General features: G+C 47.2%; 1 long non-coding RNA gene across 3 annotated transcripts in view; it reads left to right on the forward strand.

Annotated features, from left to right (window-relative positions):
* Positions 1–15,533, forward strand: part of LOC132210445 (uncharacterized) — a 261,894-nt gene extending 246,361 nt beyond the window's left edge. For all 3 annotated transcript variants that reach the window (XR_009446583.1, XR_009446581.1, XR_009446582.1), the window contains one exon: positions 13,758–15,533. This is a non-coding gene — a long non-coding RNA (uncharacterized LOC132210445). The remainder of the gene's footprint in view (positions 1–13,757) is intronic.
* Positions 15,534–19,920: the final 4,387 nt, after the last annotated feature.

The raw sequence follows: 19,920 nt of genomic DNA on the forward strand, positions 1-19,920 counted from the left end.
TGCGTGAAACGGGACGCAGTGACTGAGTGAAACGGGACGCAGTGACTGAGGGAAACGGTACGCAGTGACTGAGGGAAACGGGACGCAGTGACTGAGGGAAACGGGACGCAGTGACTGAGGGAAACGGGACGCAGTGACTGAGGGAAATGGGTACGCAGTGACTGAGGGAAATGGGTGCGCAGTGACTGAGGGAAATGGGTACGCAGTGACTGAGGGAAATGGGTGCAAGTGACTGAGGGAAATGGGTGCAAGTGACTGAGGGAAATGGGTGGAAGTGACTGAGGGAAATGGGTGGAAGTGACTGAGGGAAATGGGTGCAAGTGACTGAGGGAAATGGGTGCAAGTGACTGAGGGAAATGGGTGCAAGTGACTGAGGGAAATGGGTGCAAGTGACTGAGGGAAATGGGTGCAAGTGACTGAGGGAAATGGGTGCAAGTGACTGAGGGAAATGGGTGCAAGTGACTGAGGGAAATGGGTGCAAGTGACTGAGGGAAATGGGTGCAAGTGACTGAGGGAAATGGGTGCAAGTGACTGAGGGAAATGGGTGCAAGTGACTGAGGGAAATGGGTGCAAGTGACTGAGGGAAATGGGTGCAAGTGACTGAGGGAAATGGGTGCAAGTGACTGAGGGAAATGGGTGCAAGTGACTGAGGGAAATGGGTGCAAGTGACTGAGGGAAATGGGTGCAAGTGACTGAGGGAAATGGGTGCAAGTGACTGAGGGAAATGGGTGCAAGTGACTGAGGGAAATGGGTGCAAGTGACTGAGGGAAATGGGTGCAAGTGACTGAGGGAAATGGGTGCAAGTGACTGAGGGAAATGGGTGCAAGTGACTGAGGGAAATGGGTGCAAGTGACTGAGGGAAATGGGTGCAAGTGACTGAGGGAAATGGGTGCAAGTGACTGAGGGAAATGGGTGCAAGTGACTGAGGGAAATGGGTGCAAGTGACCGTGGAGATGGGATGCAGTGACTTGGGGAAAGGAGATGCAGTGACTTGGGGAAAGGAGATGCAGTGACTGAGGGTAACGGGTTGAGGCGGCTAAGTGAAATGGGACGCCGTGTCTCTGTGAAATGAGATGCGGAGACTGTGGGGAAAAGGATGCAGTGACTGAATGAAATGGGATGCAGTGACTGAGTGAAATGTGATGCGTTGACTGATGGAAAGGAGATGCCGTCACTGTGGGAAATGGCATGCTGTGACTGAGTGAAATGGGAAGCTGTGAATGAGTGAAATGGGATGCCGTGACTGAGGGTAATTGGATGCCGTGACTGAGGGTAATTGGATGCCGTGACTGAGGGTAATGTGATGCAGTAACTGAGGGTAATGTGATGCAGTAACTGAGGGTAATGTGATGCAGTGACTGAGTGAAATGTGATGCAGTGACTGAGTGAAATGTGATGCAGTGACTGAGTGAAATGTGATGCAGTGACTGAGTGAAATGGGATGCCGTGACTGATGGAAATGGGATGCCGTGACTGATGGAAATGGGATGCAGTGACTGAGTGAAATGGGATGCAGTACCTGACGGAACTTGAATGCAGCGTCAGATGAGAAACGGGATGCAGTGACTGTGTGAAATGGGATGCAGTGACTGCGTGAAATAGGATGCAGTGAATGAGTGAAGTGAGATGCACTGACTGATGGAAAGGAGATGCAGTGACTGATGGAAAGGAGATGCAGTGACTGATGGAAAGGAGATGCAGTGACTGATGGAAAGGTGATGCAGTGACTGATGGAAAGGAGATGCAGTGACTGATGGAAAGGAGATGCAGTGTCTGCGTGAAATGGGATGCAGTGTCTGCGTGAAATGGGATGCAGTGTCTGCGTGAAATGGGATGCAGTGTCTGCGTGAAATGGGATGCAGTGTCTGCGTGAAATGGGATGCAGTGTCTGCGTGAAATGGGATGCATTGACTAAGGGAAATGGGATGCAGTGACTGTGTGAAATGGGATGCAGTGACTGTGTGAAATGGGATGCAGTGACTGTGTGAAATGGGATGCAGTGACTGTGTGAAATGGGATGCAGTGACTGCGTGAAATGGGATGCATTGACTGCGTGAAATGGGATGCAGTGACTGCGGGAAATGGGATGCAGTGACTGCGGGAAATGGGATGCAGTGACTGCGGGAAATGGGATGCAGTGACTGTGTGAAATGGGATGCAGTGACTGTGTGAAATGGGATGCAGTGAATGAGTGAAGTGAGATGCAGTGACTGATGGAAATGGGATGCAGTGACTGTGGGAAATGGGATGCAGTGAATGAGTGAAGTGAGATGCAGTGACTGAGTGAAATGGGATGCACTGGCTGAGAGAAATGGGATGCAGTGACTGAGGGAAATGGGATGCAGTGACTGAAGGAAATGGGATGCAGTGACTGAAGGAAATGGGATGCAGTGACTGAGGGAAATGGGATGCAGTGACTGAGGGAAATGGGTTGCAGTGACTGTGGGAAAAGTTTGCAGTGACTGTGGGAAAAGGGAGGCAGTGACTGAGTGAAATGGGGTGCAGTGACTGTTGGGAATGTGATGCGTGACTGAGTGAAATGGGATGCGGTGACTGAGGGAAATGGGATGCGGTGACTGAGGGAAATGGGATGCGGTGACTGTCGGGAATCGGGTGCGGTGACTGATGGAAATGGATGCACTGTCTCAGTTGAATAGGATTCAACGTCTCTGTTAAATAGGATGCGGTGACTGAGTGAAATGGGATGCGGTGACTGAGTGAAATGAGATGCAGTGACTGAGGGAAATAGGATGCAGTGACTGAGTGAAATGAGCTGCAATGACTGTGTGAAGTGGGATGCAGTGACTGATGGAGATTAAATGCAGTGTCTGATGCAAATGGGATGCACGGACTGAGTGAAATGGGATGCACGGACTGAGTGAAATGGGATGCACTGACTGAGGGAAATGGGATGCACTGACTGAGGGAAATGGGATGCACTGACTGAGGGAAATGGGATGCACTGACTGAGGGAAATGGGAAGCACTGACTGAGGGAAATGGGAAGCACTGACTGAGGGAAATGGGAAGCACTGACTGAGGGAAATGGGAAGCACTGACTGAGGGAAATGGGATGCACTGACTGAGGGAACTAGGATGCAGTGAGTGATGGAAATGGGAGGCAGTGATTGAATGAAATGGGTGCAAGTGACCGTGGAGATGGGATGCAGTGACTTGGGGAAAGGAGATGCAGTGACTGTGGAAACGGGAAGCTGTGACTGAGGGTAACGGGTTGCAGTGGCCAAGTGAAATGGGACGCCGTGTCTCTGTGAAATGTGATGCGGAGACTGTGGGGAAATGGATGCAGTGACTGAGTGAAATGGGGTGCAGTGACTGAGTGAAATGGGATGCGTGACTGAGTGAAATGGGATGCGTGACTGAGTGAAATGGGATGCACTGACTGAGGGAAATGGGATGCAATGACTGAGTGAAATGTGATGCAATGACTGAGGGAAATGTGATGCAGTGGCTGAGTGAAATTGGATGCAGTGCCTGAGTGTAATGGGACGCAGTGACTCTGGGGACATGGGATGCAGTGACTGTCTGAAATGGGAGGGTGTGACTCACTGAAATGGGAGGGTGTGACTCACTGAAATGGGAGGGTGTGACTCACTGAAATTGGGGAAAGGAGATGCAGTGACTGAGGGGAAGGAGATGCAGTGACTGAGGGGAAGGAGATGCAGTGACTGTGTGAAATGGGTTGCAGTGACTGTCAGAAATGGTTTGCAGTGACTGAGGGAAATTGGAAGCAGAGACTGAGTGAAATGTGATGCAATGACTGAGTGAAATGTGATGCAATGACTGAGTGAAATGTGATGCAATGACTGAGGGAAATGTGATGCAGTGGCTGAGTGAAATTGGATGCAGTGCCTGAGTGTAATGGGACGCAGTGACTCTGGGGACATGGGATGCAGTGACTGTCTGAAATGGGAGGGTGTGACTCACTGAAATGGGAGGGTGTGACTCACTGAAATGGGAGGGTGTGACTCACTGAAATGGGAGGGTGTGGCTCACTGAAATGGGAGGCAGTGACTGAGTGAAATGGGATGCAGTGACTGAGTGAAATGGCATGCAGTGACTGAGTGAAATGGGATGCAGTGACTGAGTGAAATGGGATGCAGTGACTGAGTGAAATGGGAGGCAGTGACTGAGTGAAATGGGAGGCAGTGACTGAGTGAAATGGGAGGCAGTGACTGAGGGTAATGGGAGGCAGTGACTGAGGGTAATGGGAGGCAGTGACTGAGGGTAATGGGAGGCAGTGACTGAGTGAAATGGGATGCAGTGACTGACGTAATGGGAAGGAGTGAATGAGGTAATAGGGATGCAGCGCCTGACGGGCCTTGGGGTGCAGTGACTGAGTGAAGTGGGATGCAGTGACTGAGGGAAGTGGCATGTAGTGACTAATGCAATTGGAGTGCAGTGACCGCATCAGATTTGGAACTGGGTCATGAGCCTGGCCAGGTGTTAGATTTGGAAGTCGGTGATCACCTTGGTGATAGCGATCACAATTCTAAGATAATAAACTGCCAACCTCAGCGATCACAATTCTGTTATGTTTACTTTAGTGATGGAAAGGTAGAGGTGTACACCACTGGGCAAGAGTTATCTGGGGGAAAGGCAATTCCGATGAGATTTGGCAAGATTTTGGGAGCATAGGATGGGGAAGGAAACTGCAAGGGATGGGCACAATAGAAATGTAGAGCTTATTCAAGGAAAAGTTCCTGTGTTTCCTAGATAAGTATGTACCTGTCAGGCCGGGAGGAAGCTGTAGAGCGCGGGAGCCGTGGTTTACGAAGGAAGTGGAATCTCTGGTCAAGAGGAAGCAGAAGGCTTCTGTTACTACAAGATGTGAATGCTCAGTCAGGGTGCTTGAGGGTTACAAGGTAGCCAGGAAAGACCGAAAGAGAGAGCTCAGAAGAGCCAGGAGGAGATTTGAGAAGTTGTTGGCGGATAGGATCAGGGTAAACCGTAAGGTTTTCTATCGGTATTTAAGAAATAAAAGAATGAGAAAAGTAAGATTAGGCCCAATCAAGGATAGTAGTGGGAAGTTGTGTGTGGAGTCAGATGAGATAGGGAAAGCGTGAAATGAATATTTTTCAACAGTATTCACTCTAGAAAACGACAATGTTGTCGAGGAGAATACAGAGATACAGGCTACTGGACTAGGTGGGATTGAGGTTCACAAGGAAGAGGTATTTGAAATCCTACAGAGGGTGAAGACAGCTATGACCCCTGGGCTGGATGGGATTTATCCTCGGATCCTCGGGGAATCCAGGGAGGAGATTGCCGAGCCTTTGGCATTGATCTTTAACTCGTCATTGTCTGCAGGAATAGTGCCAGATGACTGGAGGATAGCAATTGTGGTTCTCCTGTTCAAGAAGGGGAGTAGAGACAACCCTGGTAATTATCGGCCAGTGAGCCTTACCTCAGTTGTTGGTAAAGTGTTGGAAAAGGTTCTAAGGGACAGGATTTATAATCATCTAGAAAAGAATAAATTGATTAGGGATAGTCAGCACAGTTTTGTGAAGGGTAGGTCGTGCCTCACAAACCTTATTGAGTTCTTTGAGAAGGTGACCAAACAGATGGATGAGAGTAAACCGGTTGATGTGGTGTATATGGATTTCAGCAAGGCGTTCGATAAGGTTCCCCATAACAGACTATTGTACAAAATGCAGAGGAATGGAATTGTGGGAGATCTCGCAGTTTGGATCGGAAATTGGCCTGCTGAAAGAAGACAGAGGGTGGTAGTTGATGGGAAACGTTCATCCTGGAGACCAGTTTCTGGTGGTACCGCAAGGGTCGGTGTTGGGTCCACTGCTGTTTGTCATTTTTATAAATGACCTGGATGAGGGCAGTGAAGGATGAGTTAGTAAATTTGCAGACAACACCAAGATAGTTGGAGTTGTGGATAGTGACAAAGGATTGGTTGCAGAGAGACACAGATAAGCTGCAGAGCTGGGCTGAGAGGTGGCAAATGGAGTTTAATGCAGACAAGCGTGAGGTGATGCACTTCGGCAGGAGTAACCAGAAGGCAAAGTACAGGGCTAATGGTAAGATTCTTAGTAGTATAGATGAGCGGAGAGATCTCGGTGTCCATGAACACAGATCCTTGAAAGTTGCCACCCAGGTTGACAGGGCTGTTAAGAAGGCATACAGTGTTTTAGCTTTGATTAATAGAGGGATCGAGTTCCGGAACCAAGAGGTTATGGTGAAGCTGTACAAAACTCTGACGCGGCCGCATTGGAGTATTGTATACAGTTCTGGTCACCGCATTATAAGAAGGATGTGGAAGCTTTGGAAAGGGTGCAGAGGAGATTTACTAGGATGTTGCCTGGTATGGAGGGAAGGTCTTACGAGGAATGGCTGAGGGACTTGAGGCTGTCTTCATTAGAGAGAAGAAGGTTGAGGGGTGACTTAATTGAAACATATAAAATAATCAGAGGGTGAGATAGGGTGGATAGGGAGAGCCTTTTTCCTAGGATGGTGATGGTGAGCACGAGGGGGCAGAGCTTTAAATTGAGGGGCGAAAGATACAGGACAGATGTCAGAGGTAGTTTCTTTACTCAGACAGTAGTAAGGGAATGGAACGCTTTGCCTGCAACGGTAGTAGATTCGCCAACTTCAGGTACATTTAAGTGGTCATTGGACAAGCATATGGACGTACATGGAATAGTGCAGGTTAGATGGGCTTGAGATCGGCATGACGGGTCAGCACAAGATCGAGGGCCGAAGGGCCTGTACTGTGCTGTAATGTTCTATGTTCTATCTTCTATGGCTAGCTCTCCCTGTGCTCCGTGTGATTTAACTTCCCTACTGGACTACTGTGAGGAACCTTCTTGAACGCCTTACTGAAACCCATATACGTCCATGTTTCTGCCTTAATCAATGCTCTTCATTACTACTTTAAAAAACTCATTCAAATTACATGAGTTATGATTTCCTGTGCACATGTGTCCTCGGATCCCATGGACTGTTTCCTGTTCTAACAGTCTTCAAATGGGGAATCTTGTCAAAAGCTCTGCTGAAGCCCAAGTCGACTGTGTCAAATGCATTGCCCTCATCCACACACCTAGTTAGCTCTTCAGTCATAGTTTCATAGAGTCATACAGCACAGAATCAGGACCCTCACTCCTAATCATCTGTACTGATCATGTGTCCCAAACTTAACCGGTCCCATTTGCCTGCGTTTGGTATCCGTCTGAACCTTTCCTCATTGTGTACCTGTCCAAATGTCTTTTAAATACAGAAATTTTATCTGCCTCTACCACGTCTGTTGGCAGCTCATTGCATTCACGCACCACCCTCTGTGTGGGAAAAGTTGCCGGTCGGGTCACTTTTAAATCTTTCCCCTTTCACATTTGAACCTACTCCCTTCTAGCTTTGGACTCCCCTACCTTGGTTATTCCCCTTATCAATGCCCATCATGATTTTTTACACCTCTGGAAGTCACCCCTTCATCTCCGATACTCCACGGAAAAAGTCCGAGCCTATCCACCACTCCTCGTAAACCCTCCAGTCCCGGCAATGACCTTTTGTAATTATTTTTGCACTCTGTATAGTTTAACAGCATTCTTCCTACAGCAGGGTAACCAGAATTCACTGAAGTATTATGACATAGAACATAGAACATTACAGCGCAGTACAGGCCCTTCGGCCCTCGATGTTGCGCCAACCTGTGAATCCAACCTGAAGCCCATCTAACCGACACTATTCCATTACCATCCATATATTTAGCAATGTTCATTTAAATGCCCTTAAACTTAGCAATCTACTCCTGTTGCAGGCAGGGCATTCCGCACCCATACTACTCTCTGAATAAAGAACCTCCCTCTGACATGTGTCCCATATCTATCTCCCCTCAATTTAAACCTATCTCCACTCGTGCTCACCATCACCATCGAGGAAAAAGACTATCGCTGTCCACCTATCTAATCCTCTGATTATCTTGTATGTCTCTATTAAGTTGCCTCTTCACCTTCTTCTGACAAAAACAGCCTCAAGTCTCGAAGCTTTTCCTCATAAGACCTTCCTTCCACACCAGACAAGATCCTAATAAACCCCCTCCAAATCCTTCCGATAATGTGGCGATCAGAACTGTACGCAATAGTCCAAGCGCGGCCGCACCAGTGTTTTGTACAGCTGCAACATGACCTCATGGCTCCGAAACTCAATCTCTGTACCAATAAAACCTAACACGCCATACACCTTCTGAACAAGCCTATCAATCTGCGTGGCAACTTTCAGGGATCTACGCACATGGACACCGAGATCTCTCTGCTCATCCACACCACCAAGATTCTGGGCAGCACGGTGGCTCAGTGGTTCGCACTGCAGCCTCGGGCAATTGTCTGTGCGAAGTTTGCACGTTCTCCCCGTGTCTGCTTGCATTTCCTCCTGGTGATCCGGTTAAGGCGGAGAAGGGAGGGGAGGGGAATATGTGTCTGGTGGCGGCATCCTGCTGGTGGTGGTGGAAATGGTGCCTGAGGTTGGTATGGATGTGGGTATGTGGGTTGATAGGTAAGGTCAAGTGGAACCTTATTGCTATCTTGGGAGGGAAGAGAAAAGGTGAGGGCAAAAGTGCTGGGTTGGACACAGTTGAGGGCCCTGTCGACCACGGAGCCGGAGAATCCTCAGTTGAGGAAGAAGATGGACATTTTGGAGGCTCCCTTGTTGATGTTGGCCTCATGAGAACATGTTCGATGGAGATGGAGGAAGTGAGAGAAGAGGTTGGAGTCTTTACAGAAAGTGGGGTGTGAGGATATATAGACCAGGTAGCTGTGAGAGTCAGAGAGTTTGTAATGGATATTAGTGCGAAGCCTACCCCCAGGAATGGAAGCAGAAACGTTGAGGAAGGGAAGGGTAGAGTCAGAGGTAGAGCAGGTGAAAGTGAGGGCAGGATGGAAATTGGAGGCGAAGTTGATGAAGTTTTCCAATTTCAGACAAGAGAGAGAAGCAGCCGGATGATATCATTGATGTATCGGAGAAAGTGTTGTGGGTGGGAATGTTCCACGTACCCCGTGAAGAGACAGGTTTAACTCGGGCCCACGCAGGTGCCCGGAGCTGCTCCTCTTAGCCGAAGACAATGAGAGGAGTTAAACAACAAGTTGTTGAGGGTGAGGATGAGGTCGACCAAGTGGAGGAGGGTGGTGGTGGGAGGGGCATGTTCAGGTCTTTGCTCCAAGAAGAAGGGGACAGCCCTAAGAACCTCCTGGTGGGGAATGGATTTGGAAAGGAATTACACGTTCATGGTAAAGAGGACGCAGCTGGAACCGGCAAACTGATGTTTTTAAAACTGCGTAAAATATCAGAGTATTTCTGGATGTACGTGGGCAGTGCTTGGACCAGGGGACAGAAGATTGAGTCAAGGTCGGAAGAGATGAGTTCTGTGGGGCAGGAACAGGCTGAAACAATGGGTCTGCCAGGACAGTCTCATTTGTGGATTTTTAGGGGGACGTAGGAGCAACCTGTGGGGAGCTGTGGCCTTTCAGCTTGGAAACAGAGGGGGAAGATCACCGGATAGACCAAGATCAGTTACTGTAGTAGATACAATGGCCCGGTGCGGTCATGGTCCAGGAGAAGTCGGAGGAGGTATCTGAGAGCTGGCGCTCAGCCTCTGCAAGGTAGACTTCAGCTCACCAGACCACAACAGCACCACCTTATCGGCAGGCTTAATAACAAAGTCAGGGTGAGATATGAGTGCGTGGAGGGCAGTCAGTTGGGCAGGACGTAGGTTGGGTTTGGTGCAGGGAACAGAGAAATTGAGGTGATAGCACGTCGACAGTTCTCAATGAACAGATTGAGTGCACCTGCATCCCCACCTTAACAATTCTGCACTGAGGGGTGCCATTAACTGTATATTTTTCTGTAATAGTTGATTTCCCAAAGTGGAGCATCTCACATTTAATGGATTAAAATCCACTTGCCGTTTCTGCAACTGATCCGTATCCTTTTATGACGTCTACACTCATCCTGATTCTCCCAATCATTCTATTGTCTGCAAACTTGCTAACCCATACATCTATATTTTCACCTCAGTCATTTTGTATAGACCACAAACAGCAGAGGTCCCAGCACAGATCCCTGCGGAACACCAATCGTCCTGGATCTACAGCCTGAAAAGCACCATTCCACCTCTTGCCTCTGTCTTCTCTGGGCAAGCCAGTTGTGAATCCAAGCATCCAAGCCACCATTGACTCGGTGCATCTTAATTTTCTGGATGATCCTATCATGAGGCACCTTGTTGAAAGTATTGCTAAAATCCATGTCAACAATATCCACTGCTCTACCTTCATTGATCACATTCGTCACCTCCTCAAAAAATTCAGTCAAGTTAGGAAGACATGACCTGCCCTGCACAAAGCCATGCTGACTGTCCCGAATGAGGCCATGCTGTTCCAAATACAGATAAATACAATCCCTAAGAATTCTCTCCAATAGCTTCCGATGAACGATGAGAAACTCGCTAGTCGAGAGTTTCCTGGATTGACCCTATTTCCCTTCTTGAACAGAAGAAGAACATTTAGCAACTTGCTAATCCTCCAGTACCCCTCCAGTGGCTACCAAGGATACAAAGATATTGCTGAATGCCCCGACAATCTCTTCTCTCACCTCGCTCAAAAACCTTGAGGAGATACCATTGGGTCCTGAGGACTTATCCCCCTTAATGCTCTTTCTTGATTTCAAAATGCTGTTATCACATGAGCATGCTCCACACAAATCCCACTATCCTCCACACCCTTCGCCTGAGTGAATAGTGATGCACGGACTTAATTTAGGATCTTGCCCACATCCTCTGCTTCCAAACACAAGTTCCCTCCTTTATCCTGAATGGTCGTACCTTCTTGCTATTTATCCCCTTGTTTTCGATGTATGCACAGAATGCCTTGGGATTTCCTTCAACCCTCCTTGCCAAGGTCATTTGATCGCCTTTCTTTTTCTGCTTTCTTTATGTCAGCCCTGTTCGATTTTAGCTTCGTAAACCTGACATATTTTTGTTTTTCCCTTTTGACTAACTTCACAACCTCCCCAATTATCCAAGGGTCTTTTACCTTGCCATCGTTGTCCTTCCTCCTTCCTGATCCTAAACTCATAAGCAGGCCTTTAAACAATTCCCATATGGCAAATGTGACAGCTCCTACCTAAAATTGATATAATTTACTCTCCCCCAAGGTCCTGACTTATACTTCTTCATAGCAATCTTAAAATTTAAGGAGTTGTGATCACTATTTCCAAAATGCTTTCCCACCCTTCTCACCAGTTACCTGACCAGGACAAAGTCCAGTATGGCCCATCTTCTATCCACATACTGTGTCAAGAAACTCTCTTGGATAGACTTAACAAATTCAGCCTCATTTAAACTCTTGTTGTAAGGGAGTCCCAGTCAATACCGGGGAGGTTAAATTCACTGACTGTGACAACTCTGACTTATTGCATTGTTTCAAAAGCTGCCTACATATTTGTTCCTCAGTGTGTCAGTGGCAAAAGGGGAGCAGGCTATTAGTTTAATCTGATCAGAGTGATTGTGTCTATCTTATTTTTGAACGCTACCTCTGTTGCCTCAGTGGGCAAGCCCTCCAGAATGTCCTTTCTAGGTACAGATGCAACATTTCCCACAGGTTAGGAGTGCACCTCCTACTTTTATCTTCCCCTCTATCTTGTCTAAAGCAATGAAACCCTGGAACATTGAGCACCCAGTCCGGTCTCTGTCTCAACCAAGCCTCTGTAATGGCCTCAACATCAGAGTCCCATGTACTGATCCAGGCTCTGAGCTCATCTGCCTTACCTGTAATACTCCTGGCAGTGAAATAAACATATTTCAGCTTGTTCGTGCCATCATGTTCATGTACCTGTCTCTGACTGCCATTCTTTTCTGATTTATTGGTCCCAGCATGTACCTGCCATCAATTCATCTACTTGCTGACCTGCTGCTCTGGTTCCCAGCTGCCTGCCAGTCTTTAAATCCTCCCAAGTAGCACTAGCAAACCTCCATGTGAGGGTATTTGTTCCCGTTCAGTTTAGGTGCAACCCATCCCTCTTGCACAGGTCACCCCTTGCCCAAGAAGCGGTCGCAATTATCCATGAACCTGAAAGCCTGCCCCCAGTACCAGCTCCTTAACCAATGCATTCATCTCACCTATCTTTCTCTGACTTAACTCACTAACATGTGGCACTCGTGGCAACCCATAAATTATTACCCTCTAGGTCCTGCCTTTCAGCCTCTTTGCTAACTCCTTGTACACAGTCCACAGGATCTCATCCCTCTTTCTACCTACGTCATTGGTACCAATGTGCACAATGGCCTCTGGCTGCTCACCCTCCCCCTTAAGAATTTCTTGCAACCACTCAGAGATGTCCTTGACCTTGGTACCAGGGAAGCAACACACAGCCCTGGTATCTCAAATGTGGCTACAGAAACTATGCCCCCAACGAATGAGTCTCCAACCACGATCACTCACTTGGATTTGCCTGACCCTGTCCCACAGCAGGGCGGTTTGTACCACGGACCTGGCAGCTGCTGATTATATAACCGTTCCAGTTTAGTTTTAGATCAGTGTTAACCTTGATTAAGTGGATAGCCAGTGGGCGACAGTACAGGAGAATTAAATTCTTAAGCTCACGGATTCTGTGAGAGTCAAAGACAAGCACTGAATTTTTCTTACCTCATTTCCATGGAATTTTGTGATATGGTCATATTCGCTCTTGTTGGAGCTGATTGCTGCTTCGCACTTGTATGGTGCAAATGTTACTTATCGTTTATCAGGCCAAGCCTGATCGTTGTCCAAGTCTCACTGTATTTTCTCATCGTTGACTTCACTGTTGGAAAAGTCATGAATTCTGCTGGACACCTGGACAATATTCAATGAACGTTCATGTCTCCACTTTGGTTCAAATGAAGACATGACTTCAACCAGTGCAGGTATCCAGTGAATGCCACAGACTCAATTTTCTATTCCTCTGCTTAACACCACATTCAATCAGAAGTTGCCAGGGTGGAAATGACAGATTGCACTTTCCTTCCTTTTCAAGCTCAGGATCTCTGATCATATTTGTGGTCAATCCTGAACGAGGTTACGAGAAGTGTGGCATGACGAAAAGTAAACTGAACCTTAGTGTGCAGCTGTTTGACAGCACTGTCATCCAGATGTTGCATTACTTTGCTGATGATTGAGAATACATCGAGGTCATAATTGGTCAGGACAATTTGTCTGCCGATTGCGTGATAGGTCATCTTTCTCTGAAATGTGAGTGTTGCAAGTGTTTAAAAATGTACTGGAAAACATTTACTGTTGGTGTGGCGACCTTGGGGCACATTGTTCCAGGACAGTTTGTGGGATGCTGCCAGGTGCCATGGCATTTGCAGTATCCGGAACATTCAGTCTTGTCATTGCATGAAATAATTTGAATTGCGTGTAAGTTAAGATCTGTGATGCCTCCTCAGGATGAGGGCAAGAAGATCATCCAGACTGGTGAATGGTTTCATCTGCTCCTTCACGTTTTGTTCGTAACATCTTGTAATAACTGCCATGTAGCCTGATGAGAAACTAAAGCTCATCTTGATTCATTTGCATTTGAAGGTGCCTATTTTTCCCAAACAAAAGGACCCATCACTGAGCGGAAAGTATGGAGAATGTTGTAGACATCAGTGGTGAGATAATGCTGGATCTTGACCAGCAAAACCATTGTTGTGTTGGTGAAATGCAAACAAAAATCTATATGATGTAAACTTTATTCTCAGCTAATCCCTTTCTCAAATGACAGATTCTGATGTTGGTTCCTGGAAAGCCTCCATGGTTGGAGGACGAGAAGCCGTATCCAATTGAAGCAGCACAGGCTTCTGCGATGACTGTGGAAACCACTGCTTATGCCTTGCTTCAAGCATTGTCAAGGAATGATATTGACTATGCAACACCGATTGCGAGGTGGCCAACGATGCAACAGAACTATGGTGGTGGATTTCACTCGACGCAGGTAAATGCTTGAGATCACAACAACAGGCATTCAGATATTTCCATTGATCATGTTACTAACTGGTGGTTGTTGCAGTTTGCAATCAAACTGGACACTGCATTTTCATCTGCAGGTTTGGTGCATTGGCACAAATACCAGTTCTTCAATGGTGTTGATCCTTGGTTAAATTCTTACATGCACTTTGCCTGTGCATCACTTTTCCTCTTGGCATTGTCCTTGAAAAGTGCCTGTTTCTGTAAACCTTCACTTACTTGTCATAGGATCATTGAGGGACAGCATAATAGAGTGCTATGGCAATGGAACAGACCCTTCAGCAAATTGTATGTGCCCTCACAAGATGCAAGTCCTGAACTATTCTCATCACATTTCCCAGCACTCGACCCAGAGCCTTGTTTGCCTTGGCATCGCAAATGCCCAATCAAAGACTTGTTAAATGTTATCATGCTTTCTGCCTCTACCACCCACACAGTCGGTGCGTTCCACATTCTCACCACAGTTTGGGTGCAAAAACAAGTAAGCTTCCTCAAGAGATAGTAGGAACTTGCCAATGCTGGAGAATCCGAGAGAACAAGGTGTAGAACTGGATGAACACAGCGGGCCGAGCAGCATCAGAGAAGCAAGAAAGCTGACGTTTCGGGTCGAGACCCTTCTTCAAAAATGGGGGAGGAGAAGGGGATTCTGAAAAAAATAGGGAGAAGTGGGGAGGCAGATAGAAGATTGGTAAAGGAGAAGTTAGGTGAACTGTCCTGTGCTGTCCACTCACTGTCCCCTGCTCCAGAATCATAGAATAAGAGAATTCTCCAGAATTAGACCATAAGGCCATGAGACATAGGAGTGGAGGTAAGGCCATTCGCCCCATCAAGTCCACTCCACCATTTAAATCATGGCTGATGGGCATTTTTACACCACTTCCCTGCACTCTCCGCGTAGCCCTTGATTCCTTTTGAGATCAAGAATTTGTCGATCTCTGCCTTGAAGGCGTCCAACATCCCGGCCTGCACTGCACTCTGCGGCAATGAATTCCACAAGCCCACCACTTTCTGCCTGAAGAAATGTCGTCTGATTTCAGTTTTAAATTGAACCCCTCGAATTTTAAGGCTGTGCCCACGGGTCCTCGTCTCCCCTGCTAACGGAAACAACCTCCTAGCGTCCACCTCTTCTAAACCATACATTATCTTGTAAGTTTTTATTAGTTCTCCCCTCAACCTTCTAAACTGTAGTGAGTACAATCCCAGGATCCTTAGCCATTCATTGTAGGTGAAGCCTACCATTCCAGGGATCATCTGTGTGAATTGAACAAGCACTTCATTCCATTGTGTCTGTAACCACTGAAGCCACACTAAGTTCACATTCGGCTCATGTTTTAGCAATAGGCCCGTTGCCTTGAATGTTATTTCATTTTAAGTGCTGTACCAACCTTTTTTCTTTAATGTAAAAAGATTATCCACCACCTCAACTAAAGTCCCAGACAATGAATTCCAAACCCCCAGCACCTTCTGGGTGTCTTTTCTTTCCTGAAATTCCTTCTGAGCCTTTTAGCTTAAATGTATGTATCTCTTCCCCCCCGTCCCCCCGCCCTCCCACCCCATGAATGGTCCTTCTGCTTCCCTCGCCTAGACCCATCAGAATGCAGACCATTTTTTCAGGACCTTCTTCAACCTTCCCTATTCGGAAGAAAACAAGCCAACCTTATCCAGACAAAACAGTGATGCTGCCTGGCCTGCAGTGTTCCTCCAGCTCCACGCTGTGTTATCTCAGACTCCAGCATTGACAGTTCCTGTTATCTCAAACTTATCCAGACTCTCCATCGAGTTAAAATGCTTCACTCCCTCAGAACATCCTGATGAATGTCCTCCACACATGCTCAAATGCAATCACCTCTTTTCTATAATGAAGAGACCATTAGAACATAGAGCATTACAGCGCAGTACAGGCCGTTCGGCCCTCGATGTTGTGCCGACCTGTCATGCTGATCTGAAGCCCATCTAACCTACACTATTCCATGTACGTCCATGTGCTCATCCAATGACGACTTAAATGTACCGAAAGTTGGCGAATCTACTACCGTTGCAAGCAAAGCATTCCATTCCCTTACTACTCTCTGAGTAAAGAAAGCGCAATGTCCAGTTTAGAATAACAAGCTCACAAGAGAGATGACCTGGTTTTAGATATCATTCGCGACCACAGACTCAGAGACAAAGCAAGACGACTCTGCGATTTGATGTAGAAACTGCTGACACTCCGAAGCCTGCAGCCCCCCTCCAATTCTCAAGTCAGAAGTGTGTCAATGACGGTGCAGATCCAACAACACTGAAAACAATCTTGAGTCTAGGCCAAAGCAGCCCCTTGATTGGCACCGTATCCATTCTCTCCACAGCCAACTCCAAGAGACAATAATGTGTCCCTGTACAAGATGCACTGCCACATTTTTTACCCACTATTCTGACACACACCTTTCCAGACTAAGAAAACTCATCTTCAAGGGCAAGGACATCAGACATGGCAGCACTAACCCCAGTAAAAATCACCTCCAAGCTACTCACAAACTTATTTGTAAATGAATGGTTGTTACTGAGTCAATCTTTGTAATCTCTTTTGGAACAGCATTGTGGGTCTCTGTACAGTAACATGAAGCTGTTCAAGAAGTCAGTTCATGCTGGACAATCAGCAACAGCTATGTCTCATTAAAGAATAAATAAATCGGAAAGAAATCCATCTGAGAGTCACAGGCAAATGGGTACTTTTTTTGTTCACTCAGCAGATTGTGGGCTATTACCAATTTTGAAAATGACAAATGAAGCTTTTGTTTGGGTGGGTATTGACAGCAGCTGCCCCCAAAATAAAAAGAAAATGGGAACTGCAGATGCTGGAGAATCCAAGATAACAAAGTGTGGAGCTGGATGAACACAGCAGGACAAGCAGCATCTCAGGAACACAAAAGCTGACATTTCGGGCAGAGACCCTTCATCAGAAAAGAGGGAGGAGGAGACAGTTCTGAAATAAACAGGGAGAGGGGGAAGGCAGATTGAAGATGGACAGAGGGGAAGATAGGTGCAGAGGAGACAGACGAGCAATAAGGAAGGAGAGGATCAAATATGAAGGTAGGCTAGCTAGTCATATTAGAAATCACAGTGAAAGCTTCTTTCAATACATAAGAAACAAACATGAGGCAAAAGTAGACACTGGGCTGCTCCAAATTGATGCTGGAAGGCTAGTGATGGGAGATAAGGAAGTAGCTGAAGGACTTAATAAGTACTTTGCGTCAGTCTTCACAGTGGAAGACATGAGTAGTATGCCAACACTTAGGGAGAGTCAGGGGGCAAAGTTGAGTACGGTAGGCATTACAAAAGAGAAAGTGCTAGAAAAGCTAAAAGGTCTAAAAATTGCTAAATCTCCTGGCCCCGAAGGGCTACATCCTAGAGTTCTGAGGAAGGTGGCTGAGGAAATAGCAGAGGCTTTGGATGTGATCTTTCAAAAGTCCCTGGAGTCAGGGTAAGTCCCAGATGATTGGAAAATTGATGTTGTAACCCCCTTGTTTAAGAAAGAATCAAGGCAAAAGATGGAAAATTACAGGCCGATTAACCTGACTTCGGTAGTTAATAAAATTCTTGAATCATTGTCAAGGATGAGATTTTGAAATTCCTGGAAGTGCAGGGTCAGATTAGAACAAGTCAGCATGGATGTAGTAAGGGGAGGTCGTGCCTGCCAAACCTGTTAGAATTCTTTGAAGAGGTAACAAGTATGTTAGCCCAGGGAAACCCAGTGGATGTTATCTATCTAGACTTCCAAAAGGCCTTACATAAGTGTCTCACGGGAGGCTGCTGAGCAAGGTGAGGGCCCATGGTGTTCGAGATGAGCTACTGGCTTGGATTGAGGATTGGCTGTCTGATAGAAGGCAGAGAGTTGGGATAAAAGGCTGTTTTTCGGCATGGCAACCGGTGACGATTGGTGTCGCAGGTTTCGGTGTCGGGGCCGCAGCTGTACACCTTACGTATTGATGATCTGGATGAAGGGACCGGGGTCATTCTGGGGAAGTTTTCCGATGATACGAAGATAGGTGGACAGGCAGGTAGGACTGAGGAGGTGGAGAAGCGGCAGAAAGAGTTAGTTTAGGAGAGTGGTCCAGGAAATGGCTGATGAAATTCAATGTGGAGTTTTGCACTTTGGTAAAAAGAATACGGGCATGGACTATTTTCTAAATGGTGAGAAATTTCGTAAAGCTCAAGTACAAAGGAATCTAGAAGTGTTGGTCCAGGATTCTCTAAAGGTTAACTTGCAGGTAGAGTCCGTAATTAAGAAAGCGAATGTAATGTTGTCCTTTATCGCAAGAGGGTTGGAATATAAAAGCAGCGATGTGCTTCTGAGGCTTTATAAAGCTCCAGTTAGGCCCCATTTAGAATACCGTGTCCAATTTTGAGCCCCACACCTCAGAAAGGACATTCTAGCCCTGGAGCGTGTCCAGCAGAGATTCACACGGATGATCCCTGGAGTGGTAGGTTTGACATATGATGAACGGCTAAGGATCCTGGGATTGTACTCATCAGAGTTTAGAAGGTTGAGGGGAGATCTAATAGAAACTTACAACATAATGTCTGCCTCAGAAGGGGTGGACGCTAGGAAGTTGTTTCCGTGAGGCTGGGAGACTAGGACCCGTGGGCACAGCCTAAAAATTAGAGGGGGTAAATTTGAAACGGAAATGAGATGACAATTGTAAAGCCAGAGAGTGGCGGGCTTGTGGAAATCATTGCCACGGAGTGCAGTCGGGGCCAGGACGTTGGATGCCTTCGAGGCAGAGATCGACTAATTCTCGATCTCACGAGGAATCAAGGGCAACGGGGAGAGTTCAGGGAAGTGGAGTTGAAATGCCCCTGAGCCATGATTTAAATGGTGGAGTGGACTTGATGGGCCGAATGGCCCTACTTCCACTCTGATGTCTTCTGGTCTTAAGTAAAAGGGGCGGACATGAAGCCAGTAGAGGTGAGTGTGGGTGTGGAGGTAGGGAGGGGATAGGTCAGTCTGGGGAGGACCGACAGGTCAAGGGGGCGGGAAGAGGTTAGTAGGTAGGGAATGGGGGTTTGGCTTGAGCTGGGAGGAGGGGATCGGTCAGAGGAAGAACAGATTAGGGGACGAGCTGGGCTGGTTTTGGGATGCAGTGGTGGGAGGGGAGATTTTGGAGCTTGTGAAATCCACGTTGATAGCATTGGTCTGCAGAGCTCCCAAGGCTCAGTTAAGGAAGGACAATAAACACTGGCCAGTCAGTCATACATCCAGCAAAAAAAGTTTATTTTTTTTCAAAAAAAGGATGCACCTGTTAATCAAGTGGCAAAGCATTATCGAGTTTTGAGAAGATTTGTAGCTCAGGGTTGAGGTTCTGGATGTAAGATTGCTCACTGAGCTGGAAGGTTAGTTTGCAGACGTTTCGGCACCATTCCGGGTCAAATGTTCAGGGAGCATCCGGGGAAGCGCTGGAGTTAGGTCCCGCCTTCTCTTTAAGTGTTCCGGTTTCCTTGGGTTGGTGATGTCATTTCCGGTTCCTTTTCTCAGAGGATGGGAGGGGGATTTGGCGCCAACGTGTTCTCCCGAGTGTAGTTTGTGTGTGGCATGAACTGCCAGAGGAGTGACAGAGGCTGTTATACTCACAGTAATGAGAAGTCACCTGCAGGGACACATGAATAGGAAGGGGCTGGAGGGATATGGGCTCCAGGCTGGCAAACAGAACTAGTCAGTTACGGTGTCTGGTCAGCCTGGAGGAGTTGGACTGAAGGGTCTGTTTCCCTGCTGTACAACTCGACGACTCTGTCTCTCTCTCTCCTATTTTCTCCAAACTCACCCCCCGCCACACACACAATCTCTGTCTCTCCAACTCTCTGTGTGCCTCACTCTATGTCTCTGTCTCTCTCTGTCGTCTTGTCTCTGCCACCTCGCTGTGCACTTCTGTCTCTCTCCTCTCTCC

The sequence above is a fragment of the Stegostoma tigrinum genome, chromosome 12 (genome assembly GCF_030684315.1).
Source record: "Stegostoma tigrinum isolate sSteTig4 chromosome 12, sSteTig4.hap1, whole genome shotgun sequence".
Lineage (NCBI taxonomy): Eukaryota > Metazoa > Chordata > Chondrichthyes > Orectolobiformes > Stegostomatidae > Stegostoma > Stegostoma tigrinum.